Below are 6,000 nucleotides of genomic sequence, written 5' to 3'. Positions count from 1 at the left end.
CAGACTGAGGCTCCCACAGGGTTCAGTGTTAATCAGTGAGACTCACAGAGCCAGACTGAGGCTCCCACAGGGTTCAGTATTAACCACTGAGACTCACAGAGCCAGACTAAGGCTCCCACAGGGTTCAGTGTTAATTAGTGAGACTCACAGAGCCAGATTAAGGCTCCCACAGGGTTCAGTGTTAATCACTGAGACTCACAGAGCCAGACTGAGGCTCCCACAGGGTTCAGTGTTAATCACTGAGACTCACAGAGCCAGACTAAGGCTCCCACAGGGTTCAGTGTTAATCAGTGAGACTCACAGAGCCAGACTGAGGCTCCCACAGGGTTCAGTGTTAATCACTGAGACTCACAGAGCCAGACTAAGGCTCCCACATGGTTCAGCGTTAATCAGTGAGACTCACAGAGCCAGGCTAAGGCTCCCACAGGGTTCAGTGTTAATCAGTGAGACTCACAGAGCCAGACTGAGGTGCCCACAGTGTTCATTGTTAATCAGTGAGACTCACAGAGCCAGACTGAGGCTCCCACAGGGTTCAGTGTTAATCACTGAGACTCACAGAGCCAGACTGAGGCTCCCACAGGGTTCAGTGTTAATCAGTGAGACTCACAGAGCCAGACTGAGGCTCCCACAAGGTTCAGTTCTAATCAGTGAGACTCACAGAGCCAGACTGAGGCTCCCACAGGGTTCAGTGTTAATCAGTGAGACTCACAGAGCCAGACTGAGGCTCCCACAGGGTTCAGTATTAACCATTGAGACTCACAGAGCCAGAATGAGGCTCCCACATGGTTCAGTGTTAATCACTGAGACTCACAGAGCCAGACTAAGGCTCCCACAGGGTTCAGTGTTAATCAGTGAGACTCACAGAGCCAGATTAAGGCTCCCACAGGGTTCAGTGTTAAGCACTGAGACTCACAGAGCCAGACTGAGGCTCCCACAGGGTTCAGTGTTAATCACTGAGACTCACAGAGCCAGACTAAGGCTGCCACAGGGTTCAGTGTTAATCAGTGAGACTCACAGAGCCAGACTGAGGCTCCCACAGGGTTCAGTGTTAATCACTGAGACTCACAAAGCCAGACTAAGGCTCCCACAGGGTTCAGTGTTAATCAGTGAGACTCACAGAGCCAGACTGAGGCTCCCACAGGGTTCAGTGTTAATCACTGAGACTCACAGAGCCAGACTGAGGCTCCCACAGGGTTCAGTGTTAATCACTGAGACTCACAGAGCCAGACTAAGGCTCCCACAGGGTTCAGTGTTAATCAGTGAGACTCACAGAGCCAGACTAAGGCTTCCACAGGGTTCAGTGTTAATCAGTGAGACTCACAGAGCCAGAAGGAGGCTCCCACAGGGTTCAGTGTTAATCAGTGAGACTCACAGAGCCAGACTAAGGCTCCCACAGGGTTCAGTGTTAATCACTGAGACTCACAGAGCCAGACTGAGGCTCCCACAGGGTTCAGTGTTAATCATTGAGACTGATAGAGCCAGACTGAGGTTCCCACAGGGTTCAGTGTTAATCACTGAGACTCAAAGAGCCAGACTGAGGCTCCCCACAGCGTTCAGTGTTAATCACTGAGACTCAAAGAGCCAGACCGAGGCTGCCACAGGGTTCAGTGTTAATCACTGAGACTCACAGAGCCAGAGTGAGACTCAAGGAGCCAGATTAAGGCTCCCACAGGGTTAAGTGTTAATCACTGAGATTCCCAGAGCCAGACTAAGGCTCCCCACAGGGTTGAGTGTTAATCACTGAGACTCAAAGAGCCAGACTAAGGCTCCCACAGGGTTCAGAGTTAATCACTGAGACTCACAGAGCCAGACTGAGACTCAAGGAGCCAGACTAAGGCTCCCACAGGGTTTAGTGTTGATCACTGAGACTCACAGAGCAAGATTGAGGCTCCCACAGGGTTCAGTGTTAATCAGTGAGACTCACACAGCCAGACTAAGGCTGCCACAGGGTTCAGTGTTAATCAGTGAGACTCACAGAGCCAGAAGGAGGCTCCCACAGGGTTCAGTGTTAATCAGTGAGACTTACAGAGCCAGACTAAGGCTCCCACAGGGTTCAGTGTTAATCACTGAGACTCACAGAGCCAGACTGAGGCTCCCACAGGGTTCAGTGTTAATCAGTGAGACTCATAGCGCCAGACTGAGGCTCCCACAGGGTTCAGGGTTAATCACTGAGGCTCACAGAGCCAGACTGAGACTCACAGAGTCAGACTAAGGCTCCCACAGGGTTCAGTGTTAATCACTGAGGCTCACAGAGCCAGACTGAGACTCACAGAGCCAGACTAAGGCTCCCACAGGGTTCAGTGTTAATCAGTGAGACTCACAGAGCCAGACTAAGGCTCCCACAGGGTTCAGTGTTAATCACTGAGACTCACAGTGCCAGACTAAGGCTTCCACATGGTTCAGTGTTAATCACTGAGGCTCACAGAGCCAGACTGAGACTCACAAAGCCACACTAAGGCTCCCACAGGGTTCAGTGTTAATCAGTGAGACTCACAGAGCCAGACTGAGGCTCCCACAGGGTTCAGTGTTAATCACTGAGACTCACAGAGTCAGACTAAGGCTTCCACAGGGATCAGTGTTAATCAGTGAGACTCACAGAGCCAGACTGAGGCTCCCACAGGGTTCAGTGTTAATCACTGAGACTCACAGAGCCAGACTAAGGCTCCCACAGGGTTCAGTATTAACCACTGAGACTCACAGAGCCAGACTAAGGCTCCCACAGGGTTCAGTGTTAATTAGTGAGACTCACAGAGCCAGACTGAGGCTCCCACAGGGTTCAGTGTTAATCACTGAGACTCACAGAGTCAGACTAAGGCTTCCACAGGGATCAGTGTTAATCAGTGAGACTCACAGAGCCAGACTGAGGCTCCCACAGGGTTCAGTGTTAATCACTGAGACTCACAGAGCCAGACTGAGGCTCCCACAGGGTTCAGTATTAACCACTGAGACTCACAGAGCCAGACTAAGGCTCCCACAGGGTTCAGTGTTAATTAGTGAGACTCACAGAGCCAGATTAAGGCTCCCACAGGGTTCAGTGTTAATCACTGAGACTCACAGAGCCAGACTGAGGCTCCCACAGGGTTCAGTGTTAATCACTGAGACTCACAGAGCCAGACTAAGGCTCCCACAGGGTTCAGTGTTAATCAGTGAGACTCACAGAGCCAGACTGAGGCTCCCACAGGGTTCAGTGTTAATCACTGAGACTCACAGAGCCAGACTAAGGCTCCCACATGGTTCAGCGTTAATCAGTGAGACTCACAGAGCCAGGCTAAGGCTCCCACAGGGTTCAGTGTTAATCAGTGAGACTCACAGAGCCAGACTGAGGTGCCCACAGTGTTCATTGTTAATCAGTGAGACTCACAGAGCCAGACTGAGGCTCCCACAGGGTTCAGTGTTAATCACTGAGACTCACAGAGCCAGACTGAGGCTCCCACAGGGTTCAGTGTTAATCAGTGAGACTCACAGAGCCAGACTGAGGCTCCCACAAGGTTCAGTTCTAATCAGTGAGACTCACAGAGCCAGACTGAGGCTCCCACAGGGTTCAGTGTTAATCAGTGAGACTCACAGAGCCAGACTGAGGCTCCCACAGGGTTCAGTATTAACCATTGAGACTCACAGAGCCAGAATGAGGCTCCCACATGGTTCAGTGTTAATCACTGAGACTCACAGAGCCAGACTAAGGCTCCCACAGGGTTCAGTGTTAATCAGTGAGACTCACAGAGCCAGATTAAGGCTCCCACAGGGTTCAGTGTTAAGCACTGAGACTCACAGAGCCAGACTGAGGCTCCCACAGGGTTCAGTGTTAATCACTGAGACTCACAGAGCCAGACTAAGGCTGCCACAGGGTTCAGTGTTAATCAGTGAGACTCACAGAGCCAGACTGAGGCTCCCACAGGGTTCAGTGTTAATCACTGAGACTCACAAAGCCAGACTAAGGCTCCCACAGGGTTCAGTGTTAATCAGTGAGACTCACAGAGCCAGACTGAGGCTCCCACAGGGTTCAGTGTTAATCACTGAGACTCACAGAGCCAGACTGAGGCTCCCACAGGGTTCAGTGTTAATCACTGAGACTCACAGAGCCAGACTAAGGCTCCCACAGGGTTCAGTGTTAATCAGTGAGACTCACAGAGCCAGACTAAGGCTTCCACAGGGTTCAGTGTTAATCAGTGAGACTCACAGAGCCAGAAGGAGGCTCCCACAGGGTTCAGTGTTAATCAGTGAGACTCACAGAGCCAGACTAAGGCTCCCACAGGGTTCAGTGTTAATCACTGAGACTCACAGAGCCAGACTGAGGCTCCCACAGGGTTCAGTGTTAATCATTGAGACTGATAGAGCCAGACTGAGGTTCCCACAGGGTTCAGTGTTAATCACTGAGACTCAAAGAGCCAGACTGAGGCTCCCCACAGCGTTCAGTGTTAATCACTGAGACTCAAAGAGCCAGACCGAGGCTGCCACAGGGTTCAGTGTTAATCACTGAGACTCACAGAGCCAGAGTGAGACTCAAGGAGCCAGATTAAGGCTCCCACAGGGTTAAGTGTTAATCACTGAGATTCCCAGAGCCAGACTAAGGCTCCCCACAGGGTTGAGTGTTAATCACTGAGACTCAAAGAGCCAGACTAAGGCTCCCACAGGGTTCAGAGTTAATCACTGAGACTCACAGAGCCAGACTGAGACTCAAGGAGCCAGACTAAGGCTCCCACAGGGTTTAGTGTTGATCACTGAGACTCACAGAGCAAGATTGAGGCTCCCACAGGGTTCAGTGTTAATCAGTGAGACTCACACAGCCAGACTAAGGCTGCCACAGGGTTCAGTGTTAATCAGTGAGACTCACAGAGCCAGAAGGAGGCTCCCACAGGGTTCAGTGTTAATCAGTGAGACTTACAGAGCCAGACTAAGGCTCCCACAGGGTTCAGTGTTAATCACTGAGACTCACAGAGCCAGACTGAGGCTCCCACAGGGTTCAGTGTTAATCAGTGAGACTCATAGCGCCAGACTGAGGCTCCCACAGGGTTCAGGGTTAATCACTGAGGCTCACAGAGCCAGACTGAGACTCACAGAGTCAGACTAAGGCTCCCACAGGGTTCAGTGTTAATCACTGAGGCTCACAGAGCCAGACTGAGACTCACAGAGCCAGACTAAGGCTCCCACAGGGTTCAGTGTTAATCAGTGAGACTCACAGAGCCAGACTAAGGCTCCCACAGGGTTCAGTGTTAATCACTGAGACTCACAGTGCCAGACTAAGGCTTCCACATGGTTCAGTGTTAATCACTGAGGCTCACAGAGCCAGACTGAGACTCACAAAGCCACACTAAGGCTCCCACAGGGTTCAGTGTTAATCAGTGAGACTCACAGAGCCAGACTGAGGCTCCCACAGGGTTCAGTGTTAATCACTGAGACTCACAGAGTCAGACTAAGGCTTCCACAGGGATCAGTGTTAATCAGTGAGACTCACAGAGCCAGACTGAGGCTCCCACAGGGTTCAGTGTTAATCACTGAGACTCACAGAGCCAGACTAAGGCTCCCACAGGGTTCAGTGTTAATCAGTGAGACTCACAGAGCCAGACTGAGGCTCCCACAGGGTTCAGTGTTAATCACTGAGACTCACAGAGCCAGACTGAGGCTCCCACAGGGTTCAGTGTTAATCACTGAGACTCACAGAGCCAGACTAAGGCTCCCACAGGTTTCAGTGTTAATCAGTGAGACTCACAGAGCTAGACTAAGGCTGCCACAGGGTTCAGTGTTAATCAGTGAGACTCACAGAGCCAGAAGGAGGCTCCCACAGTGTTCAGTGTTAATCAGTGAGACTCACAGAGCCAGACTAAGGCTTCCACAGGGTTCAGTGTTAATCACTGAGACTCACAGAGCCAGACTGAGGCTCCCACAGGGTTCAGTGTTAATCATTGAGACTCATAGAGCCAGACTGAGGTTCCCACAGGGTTCAGTGTTAATCACTGAGACTCAAAGAGCCAGACTGAGGCTCCCCACAGGGTTCAGTGTTAA

Source organism: Petromyzon marinus, chromosome 73 (assembly GCF_048934315.1).
Source record: "Petromyzon marinus isolate PM22_M1 ecotype Great Lakes invasive population chromosome 73, UKy_Petmar_22M1.pri1.0, whole genome shotgun sequence".
Taxonomy (NCBI): Eukaryota; Metazoa; Chordata; class Hyperoartia; order Petromyzontiformes; family Petromyzontidae; genus Petromyzon; species Petromyzon marinus.
The sequence above is the reverse complement of the archived record's forward strand: the minus strand, read 5'-3'. Positions refer to the sequence as shown.